Genomic DNA, 21887 nt, shown 5'->3' on the forward strand with positions numbered 1-21887 from the left:
TAGGTTTCACACAATGTGCCCATGTTGGTTATTGTACCCTGGTCTACCTGAGCTTTAACCATGTTAACTACTAGGCTACCCCACCACCCCTCAGAGTGACAAGCAAACGCTTTAACCACTGGGCAATTGTTAAGCTGAACTCGCTCAATGAGACCTGCATCATGTCCTATTTTTTCTTCCCTTGAAACTCTTGCACTGTTATTCAGCAGGAATGCTGTTGAAAGCTGCAGTAAACTTAACTTCCTCATTTACTGATAGATTTCCATTTATGAGGACACAACCACTGAGCTGAACAAAACCTCTTTGTGTGAAGATATCAGATACAAAGGAAAAAATGTGTTACGTACCATGTTATGGAAATATTGACCAAGTGGAATGAATATGATGAGATGTGTAAGTGTAAGATGTCTGCCATAATTGGGTGCTTGTTTTGACACTGAGATGTGCATGCACCCATAGGGTGCATTAAAGTTCAAGGATATGTATACAAGTCTACAACAAGCACACATTGTACCAGGGATTTGACATTTACCGATTCCTCATGGAATCAACAGGTTCTGGCAGAGGAATGCATTCTATGTATTTCTGGACACATGCAAATGCTTGCATCATGGCTAGTCCAGATTTGGGGCCACTGACATGGGCAACAGGTGCTCCCAATCACAATGCATTCTCATTATACCACATCTCATCACAGCATCACTTCAGTACAGCCTCACTATTACACATCCTGTTAACATAGTAATATGTTGGATATGGATATCAGTACCTTACACAATCTGATAAACATGAGAAATGGCCAATCGTTAAGCTTAGTATAAAGCATGACTTTCTCAGTTCTGATGTGAAGTAGGGAGATATGTATTTTGGCCTGGTGTTACGTGATTTCCGTATTTCTAGTGCATGTGTCTGCTATCCCACGGATGTTTAAAGAGGGGAAGGAAGCTGAAGGAGGTTTTGTGTTGTAGTGTAGAGGTGGAATTACACCAGCTCAGGTGCAGCTGTGTAAGTAACCTACATTCACAAAGATGGTAGAAACTGTCAAACTGCACAGCAATCAAGAACTGTGTTTGGTGTTGTAGATAGACACCTCCTTTCAGTTAGAGAAGCATATCGGGCAACTGATGCAGATTCATGAATGTTATGGTTTCATTTGTACAGAACCAGTTGAACTTGCTTAGTGGGTGCCTGGGTTCTGTTGGTGTTCACTGCTTGGGTTCTGTAAGTGTTGACTGCTTGGGTCCTGTTGGTGATGACTGCTTGTGGTCTGTGAGTGTTGACTGCTTGGGTTCTGTTGGTGATGACTGCTTGCGGTCTGTTGGTGATGACTGCCTGGGTTCTGTTGGTGATGACTGCCTGGGTTCTGTTGGTGATGACTGCCTAGGTTCTGTTGGTGATGACTGCTTGCGGTCTGTAAGTGTTGACTGCCAGAGAAAGAATTGATTTACTATTTAGATAAATGTTATTGTCAATCTGTACAATGGAGCAGTTTCACTCACAGTAATGCAGTCATTAGGCTGAACAGAATCCCTAATGATGGGAATATGAAGTATTGGGTAAAGAATTCAGTAGCAAGTGGTACACCTACAGAATACCGGATACCTGCAAGCCGTATTCATTAATGTAACGTCTCCTAACCCTAACCCTAACCCTAACCCTAACCCTAACCCTAACCCTATTCAAAAGTAAACTGCTTTCAAAGATGGCGGAAGGTATCAAGTATTCTGTTGTCTTACCTAACACATCAGCAGTTGGAGATTATTATTCATTTTATTCTGTGCAAAAAAAATAAAACAATTATTTGACATGTTTGGGGGAGACAGTGTTAATTTATCACGTTATAATCAGTCAGCACATTATTGTAAAATCAGATGTTAAAGGGTGTTGGCTATTATCTTTTCTTGGTTGGATATATTTTGCGCATTTTGATAACACCAAAATTCAAGTTAAAATCCTCCATGTTTTAAAAAGTCATGAATATTTTATTATTCATAGTAATTTGAATAATGAAATGAGTTCATGATACAGTTTGGTTCATTGAATACACAAGTTTATTGTAACAGCCTGAGTAGTAATGTGTATTTACACATATTTACATACACAGGAAGGGATGAACTTACTTAACTTTCAAATATACACACCTTGTGAAATGTTTATGTTAACAGGACACAAATAAACAGTTGTTTTGGGGAGTCCTGTGTGTATTTAGTGTGAATGTTTTAAAAAGGTTATCATAAACACTATCATCAACTGAGAGTATCTTGTGATTGAAATTTGGCAAGGCCCATTCCAGGGTTTATATACAAAATAGGCTCCTGTTTAAAAATCTGGTGTTATTTGGTTTTCTGTATTAAATTAGAATATCTCTATTTTTTCACTTGTGAGATTGTTTTTTCGGAAAATAATCAGGAGAGAAATATTGTATAAAATATAGTGTGTAGTGTTTGCCTTATAAGGAGTGGAGGAGCAGAGCTGGTATTGATGTGCTGGCTCCCACATGTGGTGTTATAACGAGGAGAAGCAGTTGTAAGTTGTGGATCTATTTATACCAGGAGTGGTGCTGCCTGCACTTCCAGGGAGAGAAAACAAGCCATTTCCTATCTGGCATCAGATACTCTCTCTTTTCCATACTACAGTAGTAGTATCTTCTTCATTATCTGCTGCCACAGCCGTCTGCTCTTAGTGTGTCTGCTTCAAACACAAGAATATAAGAAAATATTTTCCCAAGCATCGAAGATGGAAGGATTTGATTAAAGAATGATCTCCAAAGAGGATACCATACTCCTGTCTTTCAAGAACTTGGTCAAGGTCTGTCAATGTTCATTGAGATTGGATAATTACAACAACAGTGTTTGTGGTGATCAGTGGTGGTTGTTTGGCTGTTCTCAGCAGCCACTGAGGCAGCCGCTACTGAGACACTTTAAGCCTGCTTAGGTACAACCAGCACTGGTCAGCTGCTGGTCTGTGCAACTCAAGGGGGATTATTGGATTATATACATGTGTGAGATTATGTCTGGATTATGAAGTCAAATCAGCAGTGGGTAATGTATCTGTGGCCAGTGGCTGTAGGGGGTGGCTTCTTGATTTCACTCAGGATCTGCCACAACAATTGCCTTTCAGACTCTGTGATTGTTCAGATTAGGAGCAGGTTAATTCTCAATTCTCCAGTCGGGAATCCTTGTAAATTCAGTTTCATTTCAGTTCTCACAGAAATGTAGCCATTGTTGTTTATGATCATTGGTCAAGGATGTAGGTCCAATTTGGTTATCTGTGAACTTCTTTGCCTTCTTGTATTAGATGTGTATGGATGATGATGGATAGATTGTAACAGTTCTGGTGTCTTGGACACTCAGCATGCAAGGAAATCAATGACAATTTGTTTGAAAAGAGAGACAGCTAGTGAGGGAAAGCTGAATGTAAACACAACCACTTGGTCCATCAGTGCTACAGGCTCTGACATTTTCCCGAATGTGTCACTGTAAATGGGTCATCAAGCTAAGACCATCTTAGGTATTCAGACTCAAGGAAGCAGATATCAGTGGTTGATGAGAAAATCAGGAGGGGGAGCAGGTTCATAGTTGAATTAGCAGGACAGGGGCAGTGTGCAAAATTGTTTTCAAATTTTGCTAGCCAATCGGGCTAGCTATGCCTAAAACTTACTAGCCCAGGAAATTATTCACTTGCCCGAAATTTGAATGTAGAAATTAAACAAAAGATTACAAAAGGGTAAAATACCACCATTTATCTGGCCATGATTCAAAGTGTATTATAACTTAACAAGTTGTAGAGAGTGATATATTAAGTAAAAAATTATCCCAAAATTCACTAGCCAGTCAGGCCAGTGACTGTGGACATTTACAGGCCCAACTATTTTTTACTAGCCACAGGCCAACAGGCCAGTGGCTGTTCCAGTCACTGGATAGGATATTCACATTTATTACCTTGAAGAATGCTGGTGAACATATTTCTAGTTTGTGATGCTTCACTGGGTGAGAGTGCCTGTGAACTGACTTCTGGAGCTACTTCTGGTAGTGGTTCTACATATAATCATCCAGTGTTTTGAAGTATTTTTACCTTTTTTGTTCCATTCCCAGGGTTCTTCTGTCAGTATACAACTTGATTGATTGTGTTGGTGGTGGTCTGGATAATTTTTCATGCAGTTATGTCATTGTTTGAAATTGCTCATAAAAGTCAAAGGATCATTATCACTGCAATAATGTTATCAGCTGAATATTAAGGGTTCCTGTTGTCAAAGATATCAACATCATGGTCCCCCAAAACATGAACACAGCTTTTTCGCACACCCTTTTCTCTGTTATTGTCTTCACCTGTAATATTCTTTGGGGCTTTTTTGGCACTTTGACAAGTTTCATGTAGCTTGATGGTGATGGCAAGGGTACGTTCAGATGTCAGAGATCCTACATGGGTACAGACACTGGTCAGTAAGCTCACATGGGTACAGACAAGGGTCAGAAGACTAACATGAGTACAGACAAGGGTCAGATGACTAACATGAGTACAGACAAGGGTCAGATGACTAACATGAGTACAGACAAGGGTCAGATGACTAACATGATTACAGACAAGGGTCAGATGACTAACATGAGTACAGACAAGGATCAGATGACTAACATGAGTACAGACAAGGGTCAGATGACTAACATGAGTACAGACAAGGGTCAGATGACTAACATGAGTACAGACAAGGATCAGATGACTAACATGAGTACAGACAAGGGTCAGCTGGCACACATGGGTACGGACAAGGGTCAGCTGGCCAACATGAGTACAGATAAAATTCGGGTGTCCTGTGTGATTAGTAACAGACATGGGTCCGAAGACCAGCATGGGTACAGGTAAGGTGCCCCACATGATTACAGACAAGGGTCAGATGACGAACATAGGTACAGACTGCGCAAGATGGGTTCTCAGGTGACCTACAAGGATCAGATATGGGCCAGATGACCTCATATGGGCTTACTTTGGGCTGCTTTTTAGTAGCAGTTAGAAAGATAGCAAAGACCATTAATGTCACAGGTCTGAAGTCCCCACTAAATCTGTGATGTTTTACATTTTCATTCTCAATCACAGTTTAATTCTATGGAGAAGTGCATTTGATGTACCATTTAGCCCTACAATAAGGGAGCGTGAGACAGCTTCAATCAATATCCTCGGTCAGCGTAAACTGTTGATGTCAGGCTGTCATGAACCTCTCTCTCCTGGGCTGTGTTGTATTGTGTCCTAGTGAGTGAGTGAGTGAGTGAGTGAGTGAGTGAGTGAGATTAGTATCACCCCTGCTTAGGGACTGTAGTGTCAATAAAACTTCCCAAATTGAAAAAATCAGTATTTCAATTCTTGTTAGACAATAATTACTTATGCTATAACTTTGCTAAGGTGACAGTGATTTGACAGAGCATAATAATTTTTTCCCCAATTCATCTGCATCCATCATGGTAATATAGAACCTCATTCCTGTAATGAATGATCTGATAGCTTGTATGTTTCTTTCAGGGAATACCGGGTAAGCTGACCAACCCGTGTGCAGGATTACGTGGGGTGCTGATGTTCTGTTCCCGGTAAGTTCTGTCACCCTTTCAGTGTTTCACCATCAGAAGGTGTTCTAATACAAACAGAACCATGTCTCAAAACCACCAGACACAGTAGACAACAAACCATGTTCCATTATGCAGTCTTTCCAAAATTTGCATCAATAATAGTAAAGATCATGCTTGCATTTTTCAGTAATAATTCTGCTTTAGTTGATTGTAATATGAACAGTATCGCCCTTCTGTATGGTGATATAGATTGTATTCCATGTCTGTTGTATCATTGCACCTACAGACAAAATATTGCTGTTTTTGACCTACTTGTGCAGTCTGGTCATGTACAACGTAGTATACTCCATGAATCCTTCTTCACATCATTGTCTGGTATAAGTGCCTGCAAGGACTGCTGTTTTGATCGAATTGATTAAACCAGGGGAAACTCCGTGAGAGGCAAATCTGGAATGTCTTTATGGTAATATTCAGAAGATTTCAGTCAAAAGATGTCTGCCTTGAACATACACGTACTATACTCTGTTCAGATTGGATGGATATTTGCTACATGGCTCATAGTAATTATGGACAGTTTATGGTGTGGCTGAAATTTTGTGAAAATTCCTTGATAAACGTAGAAATTCCTTGATAAACAAATGAGTGAGTGAACTTTCCAGATTATTCTACTATTCCAAAGAACCATTATTCTGCCAGTCCAACCAAAATTGAAAACTATTGTGTAAAAATCGATTCTACTTCTTGTTTGATTAAGATGGTCATATCTCTCACAGATTGTCAGTTAAATACAGTGATGGGTGGTAGGATAGTGGTTGAAGCTGGTCATGTCAAAGATCCAGGTTCACTTCTCCACATGGGTAGAGCATTTGAAGCCCTTTTCTGGTGTCCAATGCAGTGATACTGCAGGAATAGTGGTAAATGTGGCATAAGACTAAACTCACTCACTCACTCATTCCATGGCATCAGTGAAGTAGCAATTCTGTAACACAACATTGTTACAGACACATAATGGTGTATGGTCTTATGAGATGATCTTTACTTTGATGAGGGCATTGGTACTCATGTCATTTGAAGTGCAGACATTTGCAAAGTAGTAGGGCAGAATCATACAGTATTCTTTTTCTTTTAATTGATGATTTTACTTGGTTATTGCTTCGACCTATGGCTTGTACCTGACCGACTGGATTGATGTTATTTGCGCTTCTGGATCTGCTTTCAGCATCTTACATTATTTATTATTCTGCATTTACATCTACTTTTCTTTGTATTTGTCTTTTTTATAAAGGTGTTTTTGCTTTTACAAGTTACTTCTGGCTTGGTATACTGTTGTCAATCGTGATGCCGATTTGGCAAAGATGTTGTAAGTTCTGTTCCAGGGTTGTGTTGATTCATATTTGTTGTTGTGTAATTACCTTCAAAGATATCAGTGTTATATTGACGTTTGTGTGTTCTTGTATTACATCAAGCATTATCTCCCCTTGTGAGAATGGGGTCAAAGAGGGGAGATAACTGGGGGTAAAGTCAATGAGTGCTGCCTTTGCCCCAAGTGCCCTGTGTCAGATTAAAAACATGGGGTAAACTCATAACCTCTGGTCTCCATGTGATGCTTCAAATATAGAAGCTATGCTTTGTTACTCCAGTGTAACACAAAGCCCTACTTGCTTTATCTTAGTGGGTCGCAAAAGAGGCGGATGTAGGCAAGTTTCAACCAGATTTGTTCAGCTATCTAATACTCTCTTCCTGCGTTCACAGATTAATATAGAGCCACAGATCAACACTCATCACCCTTAATTGCCTCTTTCAGGGTATTTTGGGGGAGAAAGAAAAGCTTTCCCGTATTTAAAAACTGAATCGTACAATTCTTGATTTCGGGAGTGAGTTCTTATGGTAATTGGCATTTAAGTGGCTGTGGCATTAAGCCTGCCTCTTGAAGTTTAAATATATGTAATTGTTCCCAAAATAGATACCTTTCCGTTGAGTTTTTAGGGTCTCTAGGCACTTGAAAGTTTATGGTGATTGTGGATGTTTCTTGTTTGAGGGATTTGGGCTGAGTGTGTTGTGTGAGAGGTCATTATCTGTGGCAGATGTAGTCTGAGGAAATACATACCATGCTTTCAACAAACTGACTGCTGCATTTCTTTCCTGTTTGCATGTAATTAACTCTCAAGTGTTCAAGAAATAAGAATAATTAATCAGACCGAGGTTGTGCATGTAGTACTTGCTGAAAATATTTGAACAATGTCTGATAGAAATGTATTTGAAAGTGTCCGAGAGAGGTAAACCACTTACAAACCCAGATATGTGAACTTACTCAGTCAACTTCAGCAAACATCTTGAGGTTGAAATAATACTAGTTGTAGGAAAGTTGTATGTGAGGAATATATGCAGCCATTCCTTTGATTCCCTTCATCTACACTGTAGTTGTTACAGGTTTGACACTCAGTAAATATTTATATAGTGTCTACAACAGAAAAAAGTTCTTGCCCAAATGACTTTCAGGATAAGACAGTGATATTCCTCTGTCCAAAGAAAAACATTGGATGAATCACATTCTTCGTCTGTAGCATCCTTGACCTTTATGTTAACTTATTCCTGTTAAGATGGTGATAACTTTGGGTGATACGATCTTGGTCTGCAGTATAATTGTCCTTTATGTTAGCTTATTAATCTTAATAGGATGATAACTTTGGCTGTTGAATCCTTTGTCTTCAGTGTCATAAGCTGTTGGTGTGTACAGAACATAAGTTTGGTACAAGAAGAAGAACTGTGAAGTTTCTTTCCTTTATTTGAGTAGATATGCATGATTTGGTACAATGAATGTTATTGCACATTCTTTTAAACACACCTTTCTTGGTCTTCTGCGGAATTTTGACCCATGAAGATCCCGGGGTAGAAGAGGCCTTCAGCAACCCATGCTTGCCATAAAAGGTGACTAAGCTTGTCGTAAGAGGCGACTAACAGGATCAGGTGGTCAGACTCGCTGAGTTGGTTGACACATGTCATTGGTTCCCAATTGTGCAGATCCATGCTCATGTTGATCACTGGATTGTCTGGTCCAGACTCGATTATTTACAGACCGCCAGCATATAGCTTAAATATTGCTGAGTGTGGCGTAAAACTAAACTCACTCACTCACTCACTCACTCACTCACTCACTCACTCACTCACTCACTCACTCATTCACTCTGAGGAGATTCTTGAGGCCATGCTCAGTGTTTGATTGCATCATTTCTGTGTCAAATAGATCCTGGAGATGAGATGTGTGGCATCTCTGCTGGTGATTGAGGAGTTAATCACCTGGCAACTCATTCCAGCCCTGTTAAATCCACAAGCATTCAACATCAGAATAATTTGAGCAGTTCCTTCCACTACCTGCTGATTTAGCAAGTATCATTAGAAGGATATTTACATGCTCATCCTCCTGTTGTTCTGGGAGTGTAGGCCTGGGAGTGGCTAAAGATGTGTATCGTAGGTATTGATCGCAATTTTGAATGTCTGGTGCTGGATCAAGTTCCATTCAGTTTCAATCAGAACTGTGATCATTAGGGGGTTCAGTTTTCAGTGAATTATGGAGGGAGAGTTTTCAGTCTCAAGACATATGGTGAGGTGTTCTTCAGCTTTATTTCCTACCTCCATGAATGAAAAAGAGCTGTATGCAAATCAAAGTGTGCCAGACATGCATGCATATTAACATTTGAGTACAAACAGATGGATGTAGAACTGCTTGTATCTGTCTTCCTTGGACAGACAAATGACTGTCCTTCTCAAGGAGGATACTAAATCTCTATCCTTTGAACTGTCAAAATGTCATAAATATTACAACATCTATGTTTTAGCAGAACCTATGCTTCCAGTAACAACTGAAGTAATGATCGCCATAGACCGATATAGAACCATATTCATCATCTGATAGCTTAATGCTGAATAGGCCAGTTTGCACATTCTTCACTAGACTTGCCCAAATCTCCAAGGTAAGAATTATTAGTTTAAATTATTATTTCTAAAACAAATAGTACTCAGTGGACTGATGTCTTAGATGTACTTGTCTGCTTGCTGTGCGTCTACTGGGGAGATTTAACTATACATCGTCATCCATGGGCTCAGCATTCAGTACATCAAGGGAGCCTTGCTAACACTTCACCTGCACCTCAGGATTTGTGTCAGACTAACATAGCCTGTGAAGTATTTTACTCTACAATATTTTCACTCCTCTTAAAGAGTGTTTCTGCTGCCAAAGGTTGGGCTTGGTTTTTTTCGAAGTTCAGTTTTGGTTTCATTAGATGCATATATTTCAGTCATGGTACCGCCATACAGGTGTAATGTGTTGTATACAGTAGAAATTTCGTGTATTCACTGACTGTGTTATAACTGTGATTTATTGATTGTACAGTGAGGGGAATGATAAACCTGTGTCTACCAGGGAAACCCTTCTCCCCATATTTGGTGTGCCAAGATTCTCCTTGTACCAGGACTCAATGATAAACAGAAAGACGATCTTAAATGATATAGTACTTTTTACAAAGCCCCGTTTATTTTGGTGTGTGGAGTGCACTCTTCAGCTCTGAGATAGAGAAAGAACCATTTGGGCAGTTGCCAACAGGGGCATGGTTTGTTGCTTTCATATATCAGGTTAAGGTAGAAATGGGGTTTATTGAGACAGGTCCTCAGCAAATACAAAACTGTCTGGCAAACTACTTCAGTAAATCACAACTTGTATTTTCATAAGTGTTTTGGTAACTTTTAAACCAATCTGAAAGTAGTTTTGAATAAACACAAATTCCTGTTTGTCTGGAAAACTGTTGTCGCATTGGTGATAAACTAGTTTTTAAAAGGAAGTGATTTTGAAGCATTCATTATTTCAATGTTAAGGTCTGTCATTGATAGTTTAGGATTACCAGAATTGGCACCAGCCATTGGTTATAGTTTCATGCCAACTAATGGTACAAATCAGCCTAAACTGATGTGAAAAAAAACCCCAGATAAATGCTTGTGGTTCAAGTATACTGATGTGACCAAAGAAAACAACATGTATAAAGAATACACCAGATATTTATATTGCATGTATTCTGCTCAATGACTTACTTTCTTTTCTCGAGGTTCCACATTTTGCTGACTCGACGTAATCTTTATGTTCCCCTTATAATTTTCCATCATAAGTATACATAGTCTTCGTTGGTTGTAACAATCATGTGAAACCCACACCACAAGGGCTTAGTGAGTTGCATGGTGTGCCCCAGATGAGTCTGGGGCGTATGAACGATTATATTCTGGTGAGTGCTTAATTAGAACCTATCCGCGGAAATTCTCTGATTGCTGTAATGTGTTCAGAACCTGGGATTCAGTGGGAAGGAAAGGTCATTGGTATGTGGGTTTTACTTTAAGTTAACAAGGACAGCTTTGAAAGAATATCTGTTTCTGAGGAATTTTGTCAACTTATACAAGTAACATTACGTTACTGAGGGATTGAGACCTGAGAAGTGCAAGATTGAGTTTAGTATGGAGAATCAGTCATCATGATAGTCAGATAACGTTGTAAAGAGTTGCCAGGTTATTGATGGGGCATTCATTGGTATTGTCTCTCACTCACTCATTCACTCACTCTGTAAATTGGTTAGATATCTAAAATATCCCCAATATTTTCATTAAACTTTTCTTATAGTTCTCACAGGACATTGTTTAGCTGACCTTTTGTTGACTGCAAGCTGACACTATTTATGACTGTTATAATCACCTTCAGACAGTACAGCATATTCGTTTCTAAATATGTAAATGTGATTGCAGTGTAGGTGTTGCAGTGGCAGCAGCGAGGACCACTGACACAGATGAGGTCCATCTGGGTATGTTATCTGGTTGCTTGTTTGTCCAGTTCATGTGTGAGCTCTCTAAACTGGCCACTTCCACTGGATTCGGTGACCTTGACCTTGGATTGTGTCCGTGACTAATGACATGATGGTCTAGAGGCAAAGGTGTTTCCAGATGGCTGTTTTGATTCCACACACATGGTCAGCCTATGGACCCCTGATTTTTTTATGTTGAACATTTCAGCTGTGTCTCTCTGTGAATTGAAGAGTGATTGTGTTAGTTATTTGTTATGCGGCATTTAACAACATATTTACCGTGGAACACCAGAAACGGGCTCACACATTGTTCCCATGTGAGGAATCGAACCCAGATCGTAGGCTTGAAAAGTGAATGCTTTAACCACCAGGCTACCTCACTGCTCCTTGAAGGGAGGATGTCAGTCAGGCTGAACATCAAGATGAATGAACATGGTGTTAAGAGATAGATTCAGAGAGGTGATATATCTATCAGTGTCCTGTCATGCTGAACATGGATTTACTAAGCTTGTTTTTTCATTTTGGAAAGATCTAGTGGATTCAGTGCTGTTAATAACGTGTTTGTTTGTTTGTTTACCATTAAACAACACTCTCAGTACTTTTCTGGCTGGGTTATAGACTTCCATTCGACCATCTGCAAATCTACCAGATTTGTCCAAGGGTTTGACGCACATTCTTGAACACTGCAACAGGGAAAGAAGTGTCAGGCTGAGGTTCTACCAACAGGTACTTTCACAGATTTCAATGAGACTGAAACACTCATTATTACTTTGTCACTTAGAGCTGATGAGAACCTTTGCATCATTCCTTGAATGACCAGTTTCCATGACAACTTGACAATTTACACCCTAATTTTTTCAGGTCAATAACCACCTGATGGAAGACATTTTAATTTGCAACCGTCCCTGATGAAAATTCTGATTTATTGATTTTTAGAGAATGAATGAAGTTCCAACAGATTTGAAATTCGATCAAATTTCAGTAGGTCAACGGAATATGATACAGATTAGGTGGGTGTATGGTGGCATGGCGATGAGGGATTACACAAACAACTGTCAGTATCAGTTTCTGAAGATGTGGGATTTCACAAACAACCATCAATACCTGCATCACAAGGTTTTCAGTGACTGCTGTAATCTGTTTTCATGGTGCTCAGGATTGGATTCTGTAATGGTGGTGCCATAAAAATAGGTTTCAAAAACCTGTGGGAGTTGAACCTGAGTCCTCTGTGTGGTGGGATATTTCACAACTGGGCCATTATGTTTTCTGAAACACCAGAAGTAGGATTAGGATTTGTGCTGATTTATTGCTCAAGCTTTGCAGTTTTATATCTTCAGATTTCAGGATCTCTACACATGTCTAATGTGACTTCATTTGCAAGACTCATTGTGCAAGAAGGAACTAAGGTATTTTTCTGTTTGAATTTATAAAAGAAAAGATCCAATACTAGAATGAAGACAAAATGAAGTCAGATCCATTGTCCTGAAATTTCAGATTAATTTGCTTTTTTCTTTCGTGTACTATTTTGTTGAAGAACACCAAACATGAAGATTAATTGTTGAATAACATCAAACATGAAGGTTAATTGTTGAAGAACATCAAACAAGAAGGTTAGTTGTTGAAGAACATCAAACAGGAAGGTTAGTTGTTGAAGAACATCAAACAGGAAGGTTAGTTGCTGAATACCAAACAGGAAATCAGTTGTTGAACATCTAACATGAAGGTTAACTGTTGAAAAACATCAAACAAGACGATTAATTGTTGAATAACATCACACAGGAAGGTTAATTGTTGAATAACATCACACAGGAAGGTTAATTGTTGAAAACCATCACATAGGAAGGTTAATTAAGAACATCAAGAATGAAGGTTACTTGTGATGAGCACCCAACATCAATATAACTTGCCCCAAGAAGAGTTTCATGGTGTAGATCTAGGGTAGTAGAGTAGAGGAGACCTTACCGTCCCCTTGATGGAATCAAGGAAATTCCAGCTGCCTGGAAGTTCTGTAACTGATACTTCCGAAAGCCCTCAAAAAGGAGGTTTTAGTATTGGCACATGGTGAAATGTGTTCCTTTGGCTTGTGTTAATGATAACTTGTGTATATAACATATAAACCTAAAGTGTGCTTCTCACTATATATTAGGTCATCTCTTGTTTTCCCAGAATAACCGCATTTGAATTTTTTGTTTTGGAGGGACAGGTTTTACTTTTCATTAGTAAGACTGCTTCCCAGGTTTTACTTCTAGTTAGTAAGACCACTTCCAAGGGTTTACGTTTCCTACCTTTATATGAACATTAACATTCAAATGATACATGAGTGTTTGAAATCAACTGTAAAATATCTTTCAAGATTAAGCTCACAATACACAGGTTTTCCGAAACGTGATTGGAACTGCAATTCTCTCATCTATAGGCAGATGCTCTACCGCACAGCCACCAGGCCAACGAAGGTGGAGGGGTTAAATTATCTACATATAATCATTAAATTGATTTTACGCGCACTTCAGTTATAGTTATGTATTTTCATTAAATGATCATCTACATCGTTAATTACCCATCATTGACAGTATGTACAATAGAGAAAACACTTATCCTCAGTTTTGGTAGACAATATAAAACCATCGAGGTCAGGAAATCCCTTCCCCTCCGGTTTCACATTGTCTACCAAAACCAAGAGGCATGTTTTCTCCTATACATACAGCCTTCCTATTGATTTGATGTGCTGATGTGATGGCTTCTAGAGTTGGTATGTAATTAGCGGCAAACTGTTTCAGTATCTCGGCGATAACTGGCTTGGTTTACTACTGATGTGTGGTTGCAGGATCTGCTGTACAAGAGGAAGTGGACACTCGCCACACCAACTGCTCCACTAGAAGGCATCAGACTTTGTATGGGCATATGCTCAAAGTTGCATTTGTGTCAAGTGACAGCATGTGTCCATGCATGAACCAGTGTTATCTGTGGTAGTTGTTTTCTACATACTTACTTGATGATGATTTTAGTCAGATATAATGATGAGACGATCAGCTTAGAGGACACATATTGGATATGTTGTGACCCAGTAGCAACAGGGGCATGTGTGTATACTATATCACACCATATCATGCAGGCTCACATGTGTAGAACACTATATCAGTGTTGTAAACTCCCCCAAATTTCAACCAAACAATTGGTCAGGTAACTCTGAAAAGTTACCAGACTGGTTGGAATGTTGTCGGTCCAGAATTTTCTGGATTGAGAAAAATAGAAAGAAGGTAAATATGAAGAAAGAAACTGGTTAGTGTTTTCAAATCAAGCTTTTAGTCCTCATACTCAAAGTCAGATTTGTCCAAGACCATCAGGTGTGCAACTTCATAAACCTGCCCATCCAGTTGCAAAACAGACCACACAGGGTCGCATGTATGTGTATCACACTATATCATAAAAGGGACCACATGTGTATCACACCATATCACACAGGTTCATGTATGTATCACACTATATTACACAGGTTCACGTGTGTATCACACTATATTACACAGGTTCACATGTGTATCACAGTATAGCACAGGGTTAGTACTGGTCTCAGACATAAAGTAAATGAAAGGACACAATAACTATTAACATGATTCTGAAGTGTTCGTTTTTTAATTGGAAAAATGTATATTTATTCAAATAATTTCTTCAGAATTGGAAAGGAGCCCTAATGAGATAGGATATTCAGAACTTGAATCTGAAGAATCTAGACCTGCTTCATTTAGGTCTTTAGCATTGCAGAAATAGCCTGGCGAAAGGAAAAATAATGAGGTTCATCAACTGTGAGACAGACAAGTGTATATTGGCCTCAGGTTACATAGATGATACATTGAGTGGCTATAAGTAGAGTCCTGATATCCCGGAGGCTATGCCGCTGTATCTGATACACCCTCAGGACTTGCAGCATTCCTTGTCTTCCTCAGCTGGGCCTCACTCAACTGTTATAAGTAAATACATCCCAAGGGATATAAATAATCCCAACCGTTTGATTGGCTGGGTCGTGCTGACATTGGATTAAGGGGCCATATCAGTAGAATCAGTATGAGGAAGGAATGAAGGAGCACCTTGCAGATTTATGTAAGAGTATGTGTCTGATGTTGTCTCAGTAGTAATTATAATGTCATTATTGGAGCATTGGTGAAAGACTATCCCTACACTGCAGTTGCCTGTGACTGATGGCAGTTCCAATAATGACAAGTTCAGTAGGCTGAGTGGATATTGATATCATGTTGGATCATCCATAGTGACATGCATGACATGGAAATTGTGCAAATGATTGCCGTCACTGTTTAATGGATGACCAAGCTGTAACTCGGTCAGAGCACCTGCATCAGTTGACCCATGATGATGTGGTCTTTAGCAACTATGTAGTGAGATGTGACTAACGTGATTGAGTGGTCAGGCTCACTGATTTGGCTGACACATGTCATTGTATCCCATTTGTATAGATTGATGCTCACTAGATTGTCTGGTCCATATTTACAGACCGCTGCCATAAAGCTGGAATATTGCTGAGTGCAGTGTTAAACAACAGACCAACCACCCAACTTGTGTCAGTCATTTTTTTTTTTTTTGAAGATCTGTCATTGTTTGAAGTTGGGTTGAAACACGATCCATGTCATTACACCTATGTCTAGGATTTATGAAGTCGTATATTTAACTGCTTGAACAGCCAACCCGAAGGACCCTTAGGACCCTTCAGTTTGTAACGTGTCTGTTTTAGCTCTGTCTTAACACTGACTGATTATACTTTGGTACTTTCAACTCTACGCCTGTTTCTGAAGTCTGCCTTGGAGACCAGCTTTGTTTTGGTAGGATGCCTCTCAGACCACTAAGGCATAAAAGTTGGTAATACTCGTCTCCATACTGTAGATCGATGCTCTTTGAAGTCGAAGATAAAAGGAACATGTCATCCCAATTTAGCAAAACCCGAAAAGTAAAAAGGGTCAGTGATAAAAGATTATTGTGTTTAAATATGTTCATTCATCACCATGTATTGATCTGTGGGTCATCTGCCCCTCCTTTGGTCAATCCCGGATTCAAAGTCCACACCCTGAGTAGTAACATTGATCCATTTGAAGGAAACATGAATTCAGGAAAGGACAGACAACATCAATTAACCCTGAGGGTATCTCTGTAGCCCCACCCACACAAGGGTCTCGTGTGTCCATAGGGACCAGACCTGGTGTGCCTTCCATCACTCTCTACTCCCAATACACTGCAGGTCAATAATTTATGATCAACCTAATTAGCAGCCTGCACTGATGACTGATATAGCCCTTTGTTTAAATGTCAGGTCAGAGGACACAGCCTTCATGCAGATTCCTGTACTTCAACATAGACTTCCAGTGAACCTTCAGAAAAGTATGAAGTGCTGTAACACTGGTCCATGCTGTTCTTTACACAACCTTGTCCATGTAGAGGTCATTATGGATATTCTTTACTTATAATATCCTTTGTAGAATCAACTTCATGTGGACTTAGGAAAGGAATTTAACATAGACTTATGATAGCTCCTGCAGGGAAAATTGTAAGAAAGAATTTATAGTGGATTGGTTAGTATGTTTAACACCACATTCAGCAACATTTCAGTTGTATGGAGGTGGTCTGTAAATGATTGAATCATGCAATCCCATTATGAGCATTATGAATATGGATCTTATTTACAGTGGAAGATTCCTCATCTTACAGACCCGCATCTCTCATAACAGTACTGTTTCTAACTGCCCCTGATAGATCCACCAACTTCAGCTGACATTTTGTATGGGACTATTCCTTAGAACTTTTATTTGTCAACACACCAGATTTCATCAGATGTACATCAGTTCATTGGTGCTGCTGTCAAAGTCATCCCTCAGCAACCCAGATCTGGTTTTCCCCATATCCTTATCCCCAGCCAGTTGGCACTAAATGCTTGGTTAATGGCTGCACCAAACATGTTGGAAAACACCTGAGTCACTCTGAGCTTTGTTCATACTGTTTGCTTTTGTAACACACTGTGCAAGTGTAGAACACAACAAACTTCCGCACTACACTGTCTTGCATGTTGACTTCATGTATTGACCGAGATGACTGGTGTGATTTGAGACAGACTAATAGCATTATATCTCTGCTGTGTCAGAATATGTGACTCTAACAGGATTAACACATGACCAGGGACCAGTCATAACACATGGGCAGGAGGGAATACGGCCAAGTTCCCCTATAACAGGATTACCATGCTTCTGACCAAGGATTTGGACTGGACCAACAAGGATTTGTAAGACCAAGGAAACTAAAGCTTTGTCATTACAAAACAGCAGAGGGTTGATATTGCTCAATGAATACTATGTTGGCTCACTTTATGAACAAAGATTGAAAGATGGTCATGCTTATTCATCTGAGCAAAAGTACCTGGTATTGTCCAAAGGCACAGTTAATCATCTCATCTTCAGTCGTTTGGCTAGGAGTGCCTGTTAACTTTTGAAATAGCTGTGATGGATTCTTGTGTTTCCATATCATTAGTAGTGTACAGCTCAGATATGTATAATTTCATTTCCAAACATTTGATTAATGATGTCTGTTCACTGTTGAACTAGATCGACTTTTAGCTAAGATGGTTTCTTCTCATATTGCCAGTGACCCGTGAAGGTCCCGGGGTAGAATAGGCCTTCAGCAACCCATGCTTGCCATAAAAGGCGACTCAGCTTGTCGTAAGAGGCGACTAACGGGATCGGGTGGTCAGGCTGGCTGACTTGGTTGACGCATGTCATCGGTTCCCAATTGCGCAGATCGATGCTCATGTTTTTGATCACTGGATTGTCTGGTCCAGACTCGATTATTTACAGACCGCCGCCATATAGCTGTAATATCGCTGAGTGCGGCGTAAAACTAAACTCACTCACTCACTCATATTGCCAGTACCTCTAGACTTTGGCATAGCCTAGTGGTTAAAGGGTTTGGTCATTATGCTGAAGGCCCAGGTTCTATTTCCCACATGGGTACTATGTGTGAAACCCATTTTCGGTGTTCCCTGCTGTGATATTGCTGGAATATTGCTAAAAGCGGTATAGAACCACTCACTCACTAACTCACTCACTCACTCACTCACTCATAGTACCCAGGTATGCAAAAGAACAGCAACTTTGTCCAACTACTTGATTTGGGCCTTTATACCTCCTCTGTATAATAGAGTTACCAGCCATGTTGATTGGTCGCTGCCTAGTCATAACATCTGCACAGGGGTGATACGGGCCATATTAAACTGTATCTGGATTACCACACCTCTGACCAAGCATGTCCAATGGACCAAGGGTTATGTGGCAATGGACTGCTGTAATACGTTCCACTCATAAAACTTAGCCAATTACTAGGATAGGACAGCCAGTCTTGCCAAATGGACATGTTCTAAATTGATTAAAATCATCCTTAGGGAAAGAATACTGTCATCACTTCATGGAATGTTATCATTACTGACCAACAGAAGCAGTCAAAGAACAGCTCAGTGTTGTCCACTTTTATCTTCGTGTTGGAGGCTTTCTGTCGTAGCTGAATTAACTAATCGTACTGGCCACCCTTCAGCTGTTTTTGAAATAGTTCTGTCACCATGATCATCATTGCTGAATGATATGAATCTGTCAAAGAACCATTGAAGAATTCAATCAATACATTCCATTAGAAAATTGAAAGAAACGACACATGTAGCTTCTGAATGTGTGATTTGGCTTGCAACCATGTATTTTATCAAACCTATCACGGGTGAAAAGGCTGTACTAGGCCATCACAAATCTGACCCAAGTTCAATTATTTGACTACTCTTTTTCTCCTCAAACAAAGTTTCCTTGTTCGAAACAAAATGTTGTTCATTACCTGTTGACTAAACGTCATATATCTGGTGTACAACCACAGCCCTACGCTGGCTGGCTGACTTGGTCTTGCCATGTACTTGGACCACATACACAAGTACAGTCTTCAGCCATGGTACAACCGATCCTTCCTAAACACAGTATATGTACAACATGACCTGTGGACAATCTGGATATCGCTAGTGTTGTCTAAGTTGTACTAAGTACACAACCACTGGCAATGCTGTGTCTCAGTGAACTGTGGTCACAACCTTCAGCCAGGGAACAACTCATCCTTGGCTAGAGTGGGCTGAAGCAGTATAACTGGCTGGAGGATGGAATGCTTGGTTACAATGTCCCACAATCCTGGGATTAGTCTGGCTCACAGACCCAAGAGATATAATTAAGAAGAGAGAAATCAAGTTCATAATGATGAGGAAAGTCTAGATCTTCTGCTGAAATTAACTGTTCCAGGCTTTATTTGGAATCAGTTTGTTTTTTTGGGTGGATGAATGTCTGCCTACCCAAAGATCAAAATCTAATATCCCTTACGTTTTCTGATTGGTATATATGTTCAGATGAGATATCTATTTCTGTGACTTTATGTTAGCCTAGCCAGGGATCATTTCACACAGATGCCCTCTAAGAAATAGATGCTTGCAAGGTTATTTCCAACATGAGTATTTCTTCTCGCACTTGCACTTCATGCTGAGTGCAGATATCTTCACAGAAATGAGCAAAAACCTGCAGTCTTGCATCATGGAGATGTGTTGTGCACACAATAAACAGACAGTTAACGATGACAACTGAACCCTCCCAGAACCGTCTCTATAGCTAAAATCACCACGTTGACTCATTAGACAGACAGGTAACTGGCAAAGGATGATCTATGTACCTTGACAAAGTAAAAAGTGCATATGTGTGAATCTGAGTGAGGGACTGTGTTCTAGCTGTGTCACTTTGGCCTGTAAACTGTAGTCTGTCAGGACCAAGCAAACCAGTGATTGATAACAGGAGTAACGATGCATGCCTTTGGGATTTCATGACATGTAATCAGCTATATCACACTCTGAGTGAGTGAGTTTTCATTTCAGTAGTATTTTAGCAATGTCACACTGGTTTGTTAATAATAGCCAGTCATGACCATGCAAACCAGTGACTGATGTCATGAGCAATGATCCATGTCTTTGGGACATAATGACACGTAATCAGCTGTGTCACAACATCAGTCGTAATGACACCTACAGATTGCAGAGACTGACACAAACTGAGAGGTGTGGACTGTCATAATGACCCTGGTTACATAGACTTATACAAGCAGAGAGAAGGTGTCATCTTTCACAAGTTACATGGACGGACACAAGCTGAAGTTAGGTATAGCAACTGAGCCCACTTCAGCCAGGCAATGAGTTTTGTCACTGTTGGATGATGGATATAGCATGGGAGCAAAAACTCCACCTAGTGCAAGTCTTTACATTTAATGATGCTTTTATGTATGTTTGCAAATAATCATCAGCTTGGCGATGTTGTGGAAGAATAGGCAGGACTATGATGAGACATACATTGTTTAAGTAGGCTGAGGTTGTTATGTGAAAGCCAGTCAGGAGAGTGTGGAAATGAAGTATGGGAACTTAGTGTTACAGATAGAGAATCTGTTAAGCAACTGCTTCAGCATGAAGGAAAACTAAGTTCTATGGATAGTCATGTTCTTTACTGCAATGGGTGCAACATTTCGGTTCAGGTTCTAACACCGTTATCAAGCAAGTGATACCTGGACCGTAACATCACACTCATTGCAATAAAGAAGTTGACTATCCATAGAACTTGGTTTTCCTTCATCTATACAACTTCTATAAATGCCTTTCTAGAATGCTTCAGCATGGTTCAGTTTAGGATTTTCCAACTTAAAAAGGACTGTCTTCAAGGAATCGTTTCAGTAAGATGACAGCCAATCAAATAGATCATTAGTCTCTTACATCTGGCCTACATTGGTGGCAACCTTTTTCAGCTTAGAATCACCAAGAAGCCTGAAAAGAAATGATCAAAATGACATTTTAGAACTGTAACTATTCTATATGTTAAGATATGGTGTCTAACAGGGCTGGGATGGGTTAGGATAGGATTATACTGACCTTTGATATATTGTTTAATGAAAAGGAATGTCCTTTAATACAGTGCCAGTCTCTATGTCCTTATGGACCTGTGAAGGTCCGGGGTAGAATAGGCCTTCAGCAACCCATGCTTGCCATAAAAGGCAACAATGCTTATCATAAGAGGCAACTAACGAGATCGGTTGGTCAGGATCACTGACTTGGTCGACACGTCATCAGTTCCCAATTGCGCAGATCGATGCTCATGTTGTTAATCACTGGTCCAGACTTGATTATTTACAGACCACCACCATATAACTGGAATATTGCTGTGTGCAGTGTAAAACTCAACTGAGTCACTCAGCCACTGAGTTATAAATGTCTTAATAATGATAAGGCTTTGCACTTCTAGTATCTATGGTCAGATGGTTGGTTGGTTTGTTGTTCAATGCTGCACTCATCTCTACAACAGGGATACGATGACATGTCGACCAAGTCAGCAAGCCCGACCACCTGATCCTGTAAGTCGTCATTTACAACAAGCATGGGTTCCTGAACATGCTG

The 21887-nt window shown here is 39.9% G+C and overlaps 1 protein-coding gene across 5 annotated transcripts in view; it reads left to right on the plus strand.

The window, feature by feature from the left end:
- The window catches only part of LOC137288891 (uncharacterized), a 148297-nt gene that overhangs the window by 13885 nt on the left and 112525 nt on the right, over positions 1 to 21887 (plus strand). For 4 of the 5 annotated variants that reach the window (XM_067820822.1, XM_067820819.1, XM_067820820.1 and 1 more), the window contains exon 3: positions 5512 to 5576. The gene's annotated coding sequence lies outside the window, so the exon portion shown is untranslated. Of the gene's footprint in view, positions 1 to 2563; positions 2809 to 5511; positions 5577 to 21887 lie in introns of those variants that run through there. The other variant, XM_067820823.1, reaches the window with a different exon arrangement.

This window comes from Haliotis asinina, chromosome 1, assembly GCF_037392515.1.
Source record: "Haliotis asinina isolate JCU_RB_2024 chromosome 1, JCU_Hal_asi_v2, whole genome shotgun sequence".
NCBI classification, from domain to species: Eukaryota; Metazoa; Mollusca; class Gastropoda; order Lepetellida; family Haliotidae; genus Haliotis; species Haliotis asinina.